The sequence below is a fragment of the Mus caroli genome, unplaced genomic scaffold (assembly GCF_978045245.1).
Source record: "Mus caroli unplaced genomic scaffold, Mus_caroli_1 scaffold_2, whole genome shotgun sequence".
NCBI lineage: Eukaryota > Metazoa > Chordata > Mammalia > Rodentia > Muridae > Mus > Mus caroli.
This window is the reverse complement of record NW_028227257.1, coordinates 120,514,775-120,532,345: the sequence shown is the minus strand read 5'-3', so window position 1 is coordinate 120,532,345 and position 17,571 is coordinate 120,514,775. Positions and strand designations below refer to the sequence as shown.

General features: G+C 42.8%; 1 protein-coding gene across 21 annotated transcripts in view; it reads right to left on the bottom strand.

Moving 5' to 3' along the window:
• The window catches only part of Baz2b (bromodomain adjacent to zinc finger domain 2B), a 390,581-nt gene that overhangs the window by 263,321 nt on the left and 109,689 nt on the right, over nt 1-17,571 (bottom strand). For 20 of the 21 annotated variants that reach the window (XM_085834857.1, XM_085834859.1, XM_085834860.1 and 17 more), the window contains one exon: nt 4,046-4,145. The gene's annotated coding sequence lies outside the window, so the exon portion shown is untranslated. Of the gene's footprint in view, nt 1-4,045; nt 4,149-17,571 lie in introns of all 21 variants that reach the window. The other variant, XM_085834858.1, reaches the window with a different exon arrangement.

Genomic DNA, 17,571 nt, shown 5'->3' with positions numbered 1-17,571 from the left:
AAGCCTCAACTCTTGGCACGTAGTCCACCACAGAGCGGTAGAGCCAGGCATTTTGTTGGTACATTTAATCAGCTTTCCAGCCAGCTCCCAAGGCTTTTCCATCTTAAATGTTCCCAGTGTGTATGAACATTTTAGTTGGTGCACAGTCTAACCACACTCAGTGCTGACATCATTTTAGTTGTAACAACTTTAATGGATATGAACACGGTCTCCTCTTGAATTTTCTATGCAACTAATAGTGCTAAGTATATTTTATGTTTACCTGTATATACAGCCTCTTTTTGTGGTAAGCCTACGCAGCCCCTTTTTTAATGCGACTCATTTTGTTCTGATTGGTGGACTGTGAGGGGAGGTTCTTTCTACATTCTACAAACAAGACCCTTGAGATGTCCACTTGCAAAGATTTCCTCTAATGCATACACTGACATCATTTCTTTCAGAATTTTTCAACGGCCTGATTTTTTTAAAGAAGTTAATATACATTTTTCTCTTTTACGGTTCATCCTTTAATTTAATAAAGAATCATTTCCCCATCTGGAGGGTGCAAAGATTTTTTTTTAACTTGGATATGTATAGTTTAGACTTCAAGTGTGGGTTTGCATTGTGTTATTTTTTTTGTTTGCTTTGTGAGGAAAGATCTAGTCTTTGTACTCTATGCATATCCTCACTGAGCTACATAGACACCAGGTAGAAACCCAATGCCCGTGGCACATAGCACTAAAACTGCATGGCTTACTCTTGGTTTTGGTCTTTAGCATTCAGATTCATTTTAGAATCAGGTTACCACATTCTCTCAAATCCCCCATTTGGAATTTTGAGAGAGTGTGTGGTTTTTTTTAATTAATTTATTTTTTATTAGGTATTTTCCTCATTTACATTTCTAATGCTATCCCAAAAGAAGAGTGTGTTTTTTATAGTGATCAATTTGGTTAGAGGTGGCATCTCAATAGTCTTGAGTATTACAAACCATAAACATGGTGTATCTGCTATTTGGGGTTATTTTAAAAATTCTGCTTATTCTTTCTTCAGCAGTACATATAGTAAAGGCTGTGATCAAAGTTTAAAATTTTCCAGATAGAGAGCATGTGTCCCCCTTATTTTCTTAAAAAAAAAAACTTATTCCTAGTACTATTTATCTAGTACAATTTTAAAAAACAAAATCTAGGGGTTGGGATTAAAGCATACACTTAGCATGCACAGGAGAGCCCAGGCTCAATCCCCAGGGCCTCCTCCCTAAAACATACATACATACATACATACATACATACATACATACATACATACAGTTTGCTACCAGTATATAAGAATTAGAAATGTCTTTTAAATCTTTTTTTTTTTTTCTGAGACAGGGTTTCTCTGTGTAGCCCTGGCTGTTCTGGAACTCACTTTGTAGACCAGGCTGGCCTTGAACTCAGAAATTCCCCTACCTCTGCCTCCCAAGTGCTGGGACTAAAGGAGTACGCCACCACTGCCAGGCTGTCTTTTAAATCTTAATGCTGTACCCATTATATTGTAGGATTTATTTATTTATTTTTCCTCAAAGTTTTGTTTGTTTGTTTGTTTGTTTGAGACAGTTTCCCTGTGTAACAGCCCTGGCTGTCCTGGAACTCTGTAGACCAGGCTGCCCTGGGACTCACCGAGATCCACCTGCCTCTGCCTCTGCCTCCCAGCTGCTGAGATTTGCCACACCACTGTCTGGTGTTCATCAGTCAGTGCTGTCTTTCAGAGTTAGATTGGCTGTTCTACTTTCTGGTTCTGGACTGCAGATGTCTGCTCTTGTCTGTCTGTCTTCATTGGATTTACTTTGTATTTCTCACTATAGCTTCTTCTTTCTGTTTCTTTGTTTTTTTGGTTTTCAAGACAGAATTTCTCTGTGTGGCCCTGCCTGTCCTGGAACTCCCTCTGTAGACCAGGCTGACCTCAAACTCAGAGATCCACCTGCCTCTGCCTCCCGAGTGTTGGGACTAAAGGCCTGTGCTGTCACATGTCACACTGGCTTTACAGTAGCTTCTGAGCCGGGATTGAATCTGGGGTCTAGGCAATGCTGCGTCACTCAGGACTCCCTGTGCACGCAGCCATCCTCTTTTCTGACGTAAGCAGCGCGAGCTTTGTGTTCTTCACACACTGATCTTCTTCTCCGAATTTCAGCACACTGTATTTTCATACAATCTGGACAGACTTTTTTTTTTTTAATTTTCCTTTTTTTCTCTAATTTCTTTAGTAGTCTGTTGTTATTTTTTAAGATATTTGCTAATTTGCCCCATTTCTCGAGCCCCTGGTATTCATTTTTAACAAAGGTGAACTTTTTATACTTATACTGGTTTTAGTCTTTTTTTTTTTTTTTCATTTTTGTTTTTTCAAGTCATTGTTTCTCTGTATAGCCCTGGCTGTCCTAAAACACACTCTGTAAAGCAGGCTGGCCTGGAACTCAGAGACTAACAGCCTCTGCCTCCTGAGTGCTGAGATTGAAGACGTGCATCACCAGCCACCACAGCCCACTTATACTCTTACAGATAGTATAGCTTGATGTTCTTTATACCTGCATTGACAATCTCTTTAAAATTGAAGTACTTAGCACTTAATATTTAAGGTAATTATTGATCTAATTAGATTTTTCAATTTTATCATTTGGTTCTATTTTTTTAACTCTTGTAATTGTTCCTATTCCTCCTCTAATTTAAATATTTTTAGCATTTCATTTATAAGTTTTTATTGAAAAAAATTCTTATTTAAGAAGAAAAATCTTGCCGGGCGTGGTGGCGCACGCCTTTAATCCCAGCACTCGGGAGGCAGAGGCAGGCAGATTTCTGAGTTCGAGGCCAGCCTGGTCTACAAAGTGAGTGCCAGGACAGCCAGGGCTACACAGAGAAACCCTGTCTCGAAAAACAAAAAAACAAAAAAACAAACAAAAAAAAAAAAAAAAAAAAAGAAGAAAAATCTTACTTAAGGGAAAAATTTCTTATTTAAGGGAATACAAATTCTCATTTAAGGAAAAAAGTTTTTATTGCTTCATCAACTATATTACTTTGTATTATTTAGTAGTTCCTCTATGATTATGATATATAATTCAGTCATTAAAAATTGATGTATCTATTACTTATCTTGTGTGTATGACATATACATGTGTATGTATACATATATGTGTGTGTATGTATGCGCACCACATGTATGACTGGTGCCTGTGGAGGGTATCAGATCCCCTGGACCAGGAGTTGCAGATGGCTGGCGCCATTCTGTAGGTACTGGGAACTGAACTTGGATCCTCTGGAAGAACAGCAGGTGCTATATAGCCACCAAGCCATCTCTCCAGCCACTCTAACCCAGTCTGTCAAAGTTCAACTAGAATGTTGTTGTTGTTGTTGTTGTTTTTATGTAAAATGTCAACAGAGATCATGAAAGCACATAGAACTTTCCTACTTCTTCCTATGTTGTATATTTTCTTGTCATTTTATAGAAGGTTTTTGTTGTTTGTTTGGTTTTGTTCATTCGATTTTGTTCTTGGGGGTTTTATTTTTGTTTGAGGGGGGTTTGTTTGCTTGTTTGGTCTCTTTATTTTTTGATACAATGTCTCTCCCTGCAGTTTTAGCTGTCATGGAACTCAGTAATGTAGACCAGGGTGGCCTCAAACTCACAGAGATCCTCCTGCCTCTGTCTACTCAGTGCTGGAATTAGAGGCATGTACCACAGTGCCCAGCTTTTTCTAACAGTTTTTTATTATTATTATTTTATTATTATTATTATATGTAAGTACACTGTAGTTGTCTTCAGACACTCCAGAAGAGGGCATCAGATCTTGTTATGGATGTTTGTGAGCCACCATGTGGTTGCTGGGATTTGAACTCAGGACCTTTGGAAAAGCAGTGGGCGCTCTTAACCACTGAGCCATCTCACCAGCCCCTAACAGTTTTATGTATTCGCGTTATTATATATGTAAGCAATAACTACATTGAAAATGCTAGGGGACTATTATGCTTTAACTATCCATACATCTTTTAATAGAGCCTAGAAGGATAGAAACAGTGTTTTATTGTAAGCAGATATTTACCATGTCTGCTGACTTGGTTTGCTCCTGAGGATCCACACGTTGTCAGTGTCCTTTCCTCTTCACAGGAGGGACTTCCATTGTCACTTCTGGTAGCACAGGTCTGCTGAAGACAAGTGTCTTTTAGTTTCCCATTTATAAAGTTGACTTAATTCTGTCATTATTCCTAAAGGATACCTCCATTGGACCTGGAAATCAGGTCTAACTTATCTACTGTGGCAGCTTTGAAGATGATATTCTATTGTCTTTTGGCATCTACATTTTTCTGAGCAAAACAAACTGTTGGCACATGAAGTATTAGTCTTTAGTATGAAAAGCACTTCTTTGTCTGGTTTACAGATTTCTTTGTTAAGCGTCAGACAGTCATGTGTCTAGTCTTTGTTTCCCAGGAAGAGCCCTCCCCATTCTAACCTGTACCTGACTCACCTCATCTTTCTGTCTGGTGTCTTGTCTACCAGGCAGACCCTCTGCATCTGGCCCCCACTGCTATCTACTTTCTTTACTTACAAGCTATCTATGCTAATGTTAAGCTGATAGACAAGTTGATTTTTTATAATTTACTTGGGTCACTGTAGTTCCATAACAAAACTTGACACTCTGCCTACAGTGTGCTGTGAGCCTTCCTAGACTCTCATCTGCTGTGGGCTATACATTTTGTTAAGAGGAATATAGTATCTAGTATGTCTATTAGAAACTTTCCAGGTTCAGGGGATTGAGGCACCATTAGACTTGGTGGTGAACGGTTTTAGCCACTAAACATCTCTCAGGTCAACAAAGCAGTTTCTACCAAAACGGTTACTCCTAGCATCTTTTTTTTTTTTAATTTTTTTATTAGGTATTTTCCTCATTTACATTTCCAGTGCTATCCCAAAAGTCCCCCATACCCCCCCCCCACTCTCCTACCCACCCACTCCCACTTCTTGGTCCTGGCGTTCCCCTGTACTGGGGCATATAAAGTTTGCAAGTCCAATAGGCCTCTCTTTCCAGTGATGGCCGACTAGGCCATCTTTTGATACATATGCAGCTAGAGTCAAGAGCTCCGGGGTACTGGTTAGTTCATAATGTTGTTCCACCTATAGGGTTGCAGACCCCTTTAGCTCCTTGGGTATTTTCTCTAGGTCCTCCATTGGGGACCCTGTGATCCATCCAATAGCTGACTGTGAGCATCCACTTTTATGTTTGCTAGGCCCTGGCATAGTACTCCTAGCATCTTTTAAAGATTTTTTTAAAAGGTCTTTTATTTTGTATCTCAGGGTGTTTTGCCAGCATGCATGCATGCATGAATGTAGGCTACTGTCCTTGGAGACTGGAAGATGGATCCCCTGGAACTCGAGCTATAGGTATTGTGAGTCATCATGTGGGTGCTGGGAACTGAGCCCAGGTTCTCTAGAACAGCCTGTGCTCGTAACTGAACAAATCCCAAGAAAAAGCCTCCAAAGCTTTGTATTGAAGTAATTACTCCCAGCTTTGTGTTGTTTTTGTTAGATTTACTTTAATTATGTCTATTTATTTATGTGTAAGATTTATTTGTGTGTGTGTGTGTGTGTCAATGCAGCCATCAGATGCCCCTGGAGCTGAAGTTACAGATGTGTGTGAGGAGCTATAATGGTGCCAGGGAGGAACTCAGTCCTCTGCAAGGATTCTCAGCACTGAGGTATCTTTCCAGCCCCTACGGATACATCCTACTCCTGTATCTCTGATACAGCAACAAAAATTTCTCTGGTTTAACTAGAAAGCATTTGGTTCATTTTTTGTTTGTTTGTTTCGAGACAGCGTTTCTCTGTGTAGCCCTGGCTGTCCTGGAACTCATTCTGTAGACCAGACTGGCCTCGAACTCAGAAATCTGCCTGCCTCTGCCTCCCAAGTGCTGGGATTAAAGGTGTGTGCCACATTTGGTTCATTTTTAAACCTTTAAGAATTATAAGATACATTTTAAAGGGCTATGAATATTAGAAATGGTAGTATCAAACCCCTACTTATCCTTTTAAAACAATTTCAGATACTAGGAAATACTTGGATATACTTGTTCTTGTTCTCTTTCTCTATTCCTTGCCTCAGGAGATTATCTGAAGTAAATCACACATACATTACTTCACTTCTGTGTGAGCGTGCAGCTCAGAACCACACTCAGGAGTCACACATCCAGGGCAAGCATTCTGTGAACTGCCCTACATTCCTAGTCCCACAGAACTTTGCTTTGCTTGTCTGTTTACCCAAACAGAGTTTCTCTGTAGCCCTTGATGTCCTGGAACTCACGCTGTAGATCATGCTGGCCTGAAACTCAGAGATCAACCTGCTTCTGCCTCCCAAGTACTGAGATTAAAGGTGTGTGGCACCACCAGCCAGAAAACTTTTGTTAGTAGAATAACTTGACATCTCAAAATAATTTTCAATATCATTAATGTTGGGAGCAATTGAAGGTTCTGGCACCCACAGATCACTAGGGAAAACAGGAATGTTAATAATCACACAGGTGTGTCTCCTCACAGGAGGAAATTCCTGTTTTCCCATTCAGAAGCTCGGTGATCTATGTTTTCTGCTGGGTTGGGCCATATCAAGCCTCCACAACCATGACTAGGGGCATGATGAGTAGTCTAAATGACCCTCATGTTATCTGTATAGCCAGAGGCTTCCCCAAACTCCTACCACCAGGACTGGAGGTGGCTAATATCTGTAACAAGCTTTACACTATCTGTATAACAGAGCCTTCCATAGCCCCTTAAGCTAGGACAGATAGCTTATCTCCAGAACCCATCCTCTTGGTGGGAATGACACATACCCTTAGTTGAGCTTCAACATGATTATGCTTCCTTGAGCACTGGGGATTGTGTTATACCTGGAAATGTTTTTTTCCAAATTATACTATATTTAAATGTGCTGCAATGAACCAATCTCCCGGCATCAGACTCTGGAAGTTCGTTCCATCCAGTCTGCTGACCAAGTTGGGCTGAACCAAGTTTTCATTTTTACTTCTTCAAGGTTCATTTTCCCAGCTTGCCATGACACCTGCAGGGACCCCTCACATCAATACACGAACATTAGACAGCTTTTCCTTCTTGTATCACTGTCTTAACTGCTAGGTGTTCTTATTTCAAGATGACAAACCAAACAGCATCTATCTAGTGATTTATTTGATACATTTTTAAAGCCTTTTAGAGGAAGGTTAATTTTATTTACTTATTTTTTGTCCACCAGTCCTATGGGTGCAAAGTCCTTCAAATGCTCCTGACATTCATGTTATTGAAAATTATTTTGAGATGTCAAATTGTACAGCAAATAGTTTACTAAAAAAGCTTTTGCCTGCACGTCCCACTTGCAGAGATGGCAGGCCTCCATCACTGCGCTCATCTTACTTTTAGTTCTGAACAATAACTGCCAGCCTTCCGTGTCGCATCACCTAGTCTCATCCTAAGCTGGCAAGCTTCACTTGTATTGTGTTTTCTAAAAACAGTTTTAAAGATTCTGTCCCTTTTTCCTAAGTAGTAGTGACATAATCAGAAGGTGTTGTTGCAACAAAGAGATAAAATAACCACATATTTGTAGGTTGCATTTAGCCAGGAACTCTGACATTTCCACTAAATTCCCAATACATTGCAATACTGCTACTTTATTTTGATATATTTGATATTTGTAATGGTGTCTCCCTCACTTTGTACAGTGGCTATTTGAGCCTTTCTTTCCCTCATAAATGACCACTTTACTTCATTTTTAAAAGTATTTCCTGGTTAAAATATTTCTTCAGTAAATACTGGTATGTGTGTGTGTGTGTGTATGTGTGTGTGTACGTGTACGTGTGTGAGAGAGAGAGAGGGAGAGAGAAAGAGAGAGAAAGAGGGAGAGAGAGACTGACTGACTCATTATGTAGCCCAGGCTGGCCTGGAACTCTGTGCAGCTCAGGCTGGAGCTCAGGACCTGCTGCCTGCGTCTGAGTGCTGGGACTTGACGTGTGCACCCTCACACCGTGCACCAATTCTTTTACCTTTATGATCGCTATCTTCTACTTTCCATGAATGAATCTAACATTTTCTCACATCTTACAGTAGGTTTCTAGATCACTGTTTTGGGGAAGGGGGGGCTGGGAGCTTTTTTCTTTGGGAATATGTGTATCTCTCAATTTGACTCTAAGAAATATATTCTAGAAGTTTATTTGTTTATTTTGGTGGTAAGGCTTGAACCCAGGGCCTTGACTATGATAACATGTGCTTACTACTGAACCTTGTCCTCAGCTTCACACGTTTTTACATATACACATATACTTAGGTATGTATGTGTTTTTCTTCACTTTAAAATACTCTATACTTTCCACCATATTATATTTTGCGGATACTTGCACTTATGGCTTAGTTTCCCAATCACAGACGCCACCTAGACATTGGTTACATATTCGTCCCGAGAGTGAAGCTCTTCACGTCTCCTCCTGCCGTCACAGTTCTCCTCTCCAAACCACTCCCAAACAAAATGGAGGACTGCGGAGCTTCCTGGCTTTCACTTTAAAACTTTGTATTTCATCTTTTTATTGATAGATGGGGAACAGTGCCACAGCGAAAGCATGGAGGCCAGAGGACAAGTTGCTGAAACCTTCAGGTTTGGTGGCAGGGGCCTTTACCCCTTGGCCCCTAAATCTAGAAGCCAGATCAGTAATTTATAGCGATACTTGGTGTTTCAGAGGTGTGGTGACATACAACGGTCTAGTGAGCCACGTCCTTCTGACAGATATGTGGTTTCTCTCCGCTCTACTGCTAACAACAGCATTGTAAATGTCCTTGTACATAAGTGATTATAAATATTTTCAAATTATTTGTACTTTCTTCATAAGATAGAGGCATTGGATCCCTCTGGAAATGGAGTTATAGGTAGTTTGGAACCACCCAATGTAGTGGAATCAAACTCAGATCCTCTGTAAGAACAGCAAGTATCTTGAACCAGTGAGATAGATGCCTCTCCAGCCTCTAAATTTTTTGTCCCCTTGAAATCCCAACCGTTGCTCTCTGTAACGGTTTCTATCTTTTCAAAAAGAAGCTTAATTAAGGATGAGAGTTACATTTATCTGTGGGCCTAGGCTATGCACTTAGATTACACAGAAACCACATTGGTAGGGCTACAGGGAAATGACTCACTGGGTAAAGGTACATGCTGCCAAGCCTGAGGACCTGAGTTCGATCCCTGAGACCCACATATTGGAAGAAGAGAACAAACCCCTTCAAGTTGCCCTCTGACCTCTACATGTACACCGTGGTACCCTGCCCGCTCCTAAGTAAATAAACATAAAAAAAGACACGAAAGAAAGACAAGAAATCACATCGGCAGTAATAGGTTCTCCTCTGGGGTCTATGGCCTCATCAGCCATGGGACAATGTTTAGATTTATAGCACCAGGCATGAATTCCCTCCTACTGAGCAGGTCTTAGGTCCAATTAGCTGTTGGCTACCCACAGGTAAAAGTGTCACTAGGGCACCAGATGAGGATATCTTGCCAGACCAGGTATCACTGTGATTCATGGGTTTTACAGCCGGTAGACTACTGATTGCTTTTGCTTGTCAGCTTGCATAGCACCTTCTGCTTCTCTGAGCCGTGGTCCTCAGGGAGGAGCCTTCCAGGCATGAACTGCAGGCTGCTCAAGCTTCACTGGTGCATCTACTGTGCAAGCCTATATATAGCTAAGGCTCAGGAGAAATAACTCATGAGGGGATGAAACTACGGTATGAGTCAAAGGACCATGACACTTACGAGTTAGTGTCTTTTTGACCTGAAAGAGAAGCTGCATCCATTAAATCTCAACACTATAATTGCCTAACCAAGACTTGCATGATGGTAACACCAGCTGATACACCAATGTGGATGAGAGAAATTTCACAGAGCCCCACCCCTGGAAGAAGAGCTAGAATCAGTCAGTGGCTGCTGAGGAAGGGAGAATCAGTTTTCTCCAAGGACAAACTCCCTGACAGCTTATCCCATCCCACGTGGTCATTCTTTAACACATGTGCACATGAGCAACACAGAATGGACTCAGTAGATCAATAGGTTCTCTCTCTCACTCGCTCGCTCACTCGCTCGCTCTGTCTGTCTGTCTGTGAGCAAAGACCCAGTAGCCAAAGATATTGAATCCATCTAGAACTTGATTAACAAGCAGTTACTGCCTGATAAGGGTGCTGGGATTTGAACTCAGGTCTTCTGGAATAGTATGCCCTTTTAACTGCTGAGTCTTGTCTCCAATCCATTTAGCCTTACTGTTTTATTTTGTTTTTTGTTTTTGGAAGACAGGGTCTCACTATGTAGCTCTGGCTGTCCTGGAACTCACTTTGTAGACCAGACTAGCTTCAAAGTCACGAAGATCTTCCTGCCTCCAAAGGCACGTGCCACTACCCCCTGCCCAACATTATCCTTATGCTAGGGATGGCTTGGCTAGGGATGGCTTTGGGTTTGGGGGCCTATGGTGATTTTGAATGAACTTGGGGACTGTTGTTATACATTTACATTTGACGGCATTGCACTGAACATATAGAATACTTTTGGCAACATAGACAATTTCACGGTATTAGTTCTATTGTGTGAGCTCCCAATTTGAGTGTCCCCTTCAATTCCTTGCTTCAGAGTTTTAATTGTAGAAATCTTTCGTTTTCTTGCTTAGGTTACACCTGTTTGGTTTTTTTTTTCCTGGTTCTGAGGTTACTGTGAACAGTGTTTTCTGTCAATTCTCCCCTTTTTCACTGTGCTTGTTATTGGTACATAGAAAACAAATGATATTTTTACATTGATATTGTAACCTGTTACTTTGTTAAAAGTGTATTAGATCTAATAACTTACTGGTGAAATGTTTTGCTTTTCTGAGACTCCGTACCATGTAGCTCAGGCTGGCCTCACACTGTGTAAATAACCTTGAACTACTGATCTGTTACCACAGCCCATGCTCTGGAATAAAGCCCTGTGCCACCACTCCAGCTAGAGCCTGTGAGGGATCAATCCCGGGGCCTAGTGCATGCTAGGCAAGAATTCCAGCAGGGAAGCTACATCTGTAAGCCTCTGGTAGAGACTGCAGAGTTCTGAAGTACAGGAACCTATCATTTTCAAGCATGGAGGATTTGACTTCTCACAGTGTCAGGCTCATGTCCTCCTCTTCCTTGACTGCTCTGCCTTACCTAACAATTCAACAATATCAACCCCTCCCCAAATGTTTTGTTTGTTTTTGAAAGGGCTTCTCTATGTAACCTGTCTTGGGTCTGACTATGTGGACCAGGCTGGCTTTGAACACACAAAGATCCACCTGCCTAGCAAGAAAGTATGTGCTACCCGCCCTGGCTCAGAGGCCAGCTTTGAAGAGAAGGTTCCCTCCTTGCACCTTGCTGAGACAAGGTCTCTGGCTGTTTCCACCACTGTGCTGAATGCACACTGCAGGAGAGCCAACTTTCACAGTTTCAGCCAATTCACCCAAGTCTAGCTCCCATCTCGTGGTAGGGATGCTGGGGTTGCAGATATATGCTGCTGCATCCATCTCTTTATGTAGGTTCTGTGGATCAAACTCAGGTTGACAGGCCAGTGTGGCTAGCACCTTTCCCTGCAGAGCCAACTTCCCAGCCCTGGAGCACATACTTTTACTCTGCTCCCAGTTTTCGAGGAAATGCATCTAGTTTTCCCTATTTCGTATGTTGGCTAAAGGTTTGTGCTATTTAGTCGTTATTATCCTGGGGTATGTTCCCTCTCTGCCTAGTTTCTTCAGGGCTTTTATGATGAAGGATGTTAGATTAGATTCTGTTGGCCACCTCTTTAAGCCACTGAGGTGCTCCTGTGAATTTGGTCTCCGGTTGTTATTTATGAGCTGAATTAAATCTACTATTATGCACGTGCTAAACATTCTTTGACTATCTGGAGTGAAATGAATTTGATGCAAGATTTTTAAAAAATTATTTGCTGATTTCATTTTGCAAGTATCTTATTGAGAATTCTTTTATCTATGTTCATCAGGAGAACTGGTCTTATTTATTGTTGTTTTTTTTTTTTTTTTTCTGGTTTACCAAAATCATGTCAATCCTCATGAACTCCTCCTGAGTGTTGGGATACAGTCACAAGTCACCACGCCTATTGCCCGCCGCTTTTGTTCCCCCTGGTAAGAACACACTCAGGGCAACCGGAATCTTCTGCGGTACAAGCTTTATTGCTTATCCCATCAGGAGCCAGTGGAGAAGAGAGCCAGAGAGAGAGAGAGAGATGGCGGAGCCCCCTCCCTTTTATGGAGGACTGTCCTCCGCCTCGGACGTGTCACTCCCTGATTGGCTGCAGCCCATCAGCCAGAGTTGTCGTCACGGGAAAGGCAGAGCACATGGGGTGGGAAACTACCCCAGCGCATGTGCAGATGGTTTGTTTATTACTTAGAACACAGGTGTCAGTGCCATCTTATAATGGCGAATGTGAGGACGGCTCCTTACATCTCCCCCTTTTCTTTTATTTAAGAGCAATAGGCCACCCATAATAATGAGAGTGGAGATAGAGGTCAAATCCCCAGTGTGTAAAATAGGGGCTTTACACAAAACCTCCTCCCAGGCTCATCACCCGAAGGGGTCTTGGTCTGCTCCCGTGTCGTTTTTCCTGGGGGAAGGACACTTGGACACTCAACCTTCTTGAAAGATGACATGTCTCCCTAGAATAGGCTCATAAATGCCACAGAGCCCTTCTACTGCAGTGCTTAGCCGTGCAACTCTCTCGGGCTGCTGAAGCACACTCACTCTATCCCGTGCAATGAGACTAGCCTCGTGGGGTGCAAGAGCTGAGTGGCCAGCGACCTATTGCTTAAGCATAGATAACCATATATCAGGGGAAGCACCATGTTCTAGTGCTGCAAGCGTCTGGGAAATAACCACCATGTCTCTCCTAATTTGGGCCTTAAGCTTACAGACCAATCAGAGAAGCAACACTAATCCACAGCAAAGAACAGCTCCAAATAATTCCACCCCCACCCATTCTTTAAAGAAGGAAAATGTTGAAAAGATAGTCCTTAGGTCAGGGACAGGTCCAAGTGCGTGGGGCAAGTCTCAATTTTCAAAGGGTCTGTTCAAATTTAGCCGTCCAATTCTGTATCTCCCAACGCTGCTCTCCCTTTGTTGTTATCGCACTGGACATCACCAAGATGAGGGACATCAGTATTCCCTTGGTCAGTCTGGATTTTTCGGGTGAGTCTTTCTGGTATCCAAAATGGGTTGTCTTCATTCTGTGGAAAAACACAAACAGCTCCCCTGGATCTTATCAAAATAGGATCCGGTCCTTTCCATTTGTTACTTAAAACATCTTTCCATTTAACCATCTCTTTGGGCCTATCTGGCTCTGAACAATGACGTTCAGCCGCTGTATCTTTGTTAATTGTCCAGTGGCTTCACCTGTTCGGGAGAGCGCCTTCCAGGCCTTAATAGCCGTGGAGGAAATTTGGGCATAAGCTCCCCAGTGATAATTTGTTTGATCAGCGGTATAAGCTCCCTGACCCGTTAACAGGTCAAAGGTCCAATCTCTCTGCTCTGGAGTCAAAGCGGCAGCATTTGCTCGGGCCTGCGTTTGTGCAGCCTCTTGCCATAGTGCTCTCCATTCCATATATTTGCCCACACTGGGGAGAGCGGCTTTTGCAATCATTTGCCAATCGGCAGGAGTTAATGCCTCGCCAGCAAGCCTGTCTAACTGCACCAAGGTAAAATTAGCATTGACTCCATATTTACGGAACGATTCGGCAAGCTCTTCAATCTGTGTATAATCTACCGGAGCGTGAACACACCCACCCTCGGCTCCTTCAAAGACCGGAAATGCCTGTTGTATCTTCCTTTGTGCCTCTCTTGAAATGAACGAGTCCACGCACTGCCTCTCTGCACAGGGCTGACGCACTACGCAGGGAGGGGGCTCGCATAGGGCGGAGGTGCACTATGACTTTGAAGCCAACTGCCCAGAGGCCGAGCAGCAAGCTGGCCTTTGCCAGCCGCTTTTGGCTTCTTTCTTGACCTATAAGCTCGCATTTCTCTCTCATAACGAGCTGCTCCCTCCTCTAAGTCTGTTTTCTCAGAAGGGCTAATTTTTTCATCTGATTTACAGCTACTAAGAACTGGCTCTTTAAACTCATCTCTTTTCTCCTCTTTCCTTCTAATCTCTCCCCAGGTATTCTTCCCTGACATTAACTTTTCTTTTTTCCTTTGTTTTTTCTCCTCTTTCCTTCTAATCTCTCCCCAGGTATTCTTCCCTGACATTAACTTTTCCTTGAGTTCAAGACCCGTGGAAAGGCCTGTATACTTATTTGGCGCGCCATGTTTCCTCTTTGCTCCTGCTCTCTCTCCCCGCTTTACTTCTGATAGACTGTCTTGAATTTTGTCCAGAATTCTCCACCCTGCCTTAACCACTTGTTGACATGTGAAAAGAAATAAAAGGGCTTTTAACACTAGAGAAAGTTCAAGACCAGACATACCTTGTAAAGCTGTAACGAACGCGCATCCGTTCCCCAGCTGAAGAGTTCTGAACCCACGCCGGATCCTTCTCAACAGTCTGTTTTGTGGGAACACTTCATTACCACAGTTCCCCAGCTGAAGAGTTCTGAATCCACACCGGATCCTTCTCAACAGTCTGTTTTCCGGGAACACTTCATTAACCCCTCCTTCCCAGTGATGTAGTAGCTCGCGGGTTCCGGCACCATTTATTGCCCGCCGCTTTTGTTCCCCCTGGTAAGAACACACTCAGGGCAACCGGAATCTTCTGCGGTACAAGCTTTATTGCTTACCCCATCAGGAGCCAGTGGAGAAGAGAGCCAGAGAGAGAGAGAGAGATGGCGGAGCCCCCTCCCTTTTATGGAGGACTGTCCTCCGCCTCGGACGTGTCACTCCCTGATTGGCTGCAGCCCATCAGCCAGAGTTGTCGTCACGGGAAAGGCAGAGCACATGGGGTGGGAAACTACCCCAGCGCATGTGCAGATGGTTTGTTTATTACTTAGAACACAGGTGTCAGTGCCATCTTATAATGGCGAATGTGAGGACGGCTCCTTACACACGCCAATATTTGCAGGGTTTTCTTGATACACAATCTCGCCAGTAGTCCATGTTGGCTTGGAAGTCACTCTGTACCCAAGGCTGGTCTCCAGTTCAGAGAATGTCTCCTGCCTTGGCCTCCCTTGTGCTGAGAAATCTATGGTTAGTATTTGTCTTAGTCACTGTTTTACTGTGTGAAGAGACACCATGGCCAAGGCATGTCTTATAAAAGAAAGCATTTAACTGAGGGCTCGCTCACAGTTTTACAGGGTTACATGACCATCATAGTGGGAAACAGACAGAGACAGTCTGGACCACCAGCTAGGACTTTCCATCCTGATCTGCAGGCTACAGGGAGAGAGAGACTCAGAGAGGCATAGAGTGAGACTGGCCCTGGCTTAAGCGTTTGAGCCCTCAAAGCATACGAACAATGACATACTTCCTTCAACAAGGCCACACCTCCTCCAACAAAACCACACTCCCTAATCTTTCTTACAGTTCTACCAATCAGGTCCAAGCATTCAAACATGAACCTATGGAGTCTATTCTCATTCAAACTACCACAGAATCTGTTTCCAACTTCTAATATTATTTCAGCCCTCCAATTTTCAGTCTATGTGTGCTTTTGCCATTGAAGCATGTTTCTTGCATATAATAAATAGCAGGGAAATTATATTTACTATTTAACTGTGTGTGTGTACGCACGCCTGAGTGTGTGTCTGTGCATCACATATGTGCAGGAGCCCGGAGAGATTAGAAAAAGATCCCCTGCAACTGGAGGCATGGGTAGTTGAGAACTACATGTGGGTAGATCACCAAACTCAGGTCCTCAGCAAGAGCATAAGCATTCTTAACCACTGAGCCACCTCTCCAGTCCATGGAAATTATTTTTTAATCCAATAAGCTAGTTTGCATCTTTTGAGAGTTAAGACCATTTTTTTTTTTTAAAGATTTATTTATTATATGTGAGTACACTGTAGCTGTCTTCAGACATTCCAGAAGAGGGCGCCAGATCTCATTGCGGATGGTTGTGAGCCACCATGTGGTTGCTGGGATTTGAACTCTGGACCTTCGGAAGAGCAGTCGGGTGCTCTTACCCACTGAGCCATCTCACCAGCCCCAGTTAAGACCATTTTATGTTATGTTAATATTGAGAAGTATTTGCTGATTCCTGTAATTCTGTTGATAGTTTTCCTAACTGGGTTAAATACTATTCAATTTTTCTTTTGTGCATCTCCTAGGGGCTCACTGGTATAGTGAAATAGATATGCTGACACCTCTTCTATCATAAACTTCATTATTTCCTGGGTCGATGTATGACTTTCTTCCTCTTCTGTGAATGGCCAGTCCTGGCTGCTTCTTTTTCTTTTACTATTCCTTCCTTCCTTCCTTCCTTCCTTCCTTCCTTCCTTCCTTCCTTCCTTCCTTCTTTCTTTCTTTCAGGGCCTTATATGTCCTTGGTTGGCGTGGAACTTGATTTGTAGATGAAGAAGACCCTGGGTTTCTGATCCTCCTGCCTCCACTTCTTAGGTGCTGAGATCACAGATGTGCGCTCCCTTGCCTCGGCTTATACAGTGCTGCGGATTCCAGAGCCTGAGGCTTCTTAGGCAAACACTTGACCCTGCTTTAGCTCCTGTGTGTAACATTTCTTCAAGCAGACATTCCCAATGCTCGTGTATTCCTTGTGAATTAATTTAGTTCGTGCTTATACTGGAATTCCATGTCTGGATTGGTTCTGAGAGGTAAGTGTGAGACATGGCAGTATTGGTTGTCATTTATTTATTGTTTGCACTTAAGAGGGGTCATTATGTGTTATAAAGACACAAAGTCTTTGTAAACAGGCCATCAGTGTTTACATGCAACTTTCTTCTAGCTGGTGTCCACAGCTTTTCCTAACATCCAGGATTTTTCTGCTATGATTCAGTTGCACATACTTTCAATGCCTTCACTGTGTTTATTAGGGCTGTCTATCTCTCACTCCCTTAACAGAGACAGAATTCTTAATATACGACGGTTGTGGTGGCGGTGGAGCAGGCCTCTAATCCTAGCACTCAGAGGCAAAAGCAGATGGATCTCTGAGTTATAGAGGCCAGCCAGGGCTACACAGAGAAACCTTGTCTCAAAAAGACCAAAAACAAAAACAAACACACAAACAAAAAGTTTAGAAATACTTTAAACATAGTAAAACTCAATTGTTAGAATTGGAATGGCTTCTTCCTGGATCCAGGTCTCCCAGGCCTGTGTTTAGGGCAGTGAGTGTTGAAGCATAGTCCTTTGCCATTTTGCCTGTTCTGGCTGTTTTGCCTAGGTTCAAGCCATCCTAGCAGGACTGAAAACGTTTTAAAGATACTTGGGTGCCTTCCCATCATACTATTGAAAACAGTAGCTCCAAGAAATTTGGAATTTTCCAGGGAATTTGATCCTGCGAGAAGAAAAAACCTGGGCACAGTGCTAACCACAGGAGGTGCTTGTCTCTCAGATGGGTGTTTACCTCACACAGTCCTGACAGCTAATCAAGCCAGGTCACTTCACTGGAGCCAAGCAGTG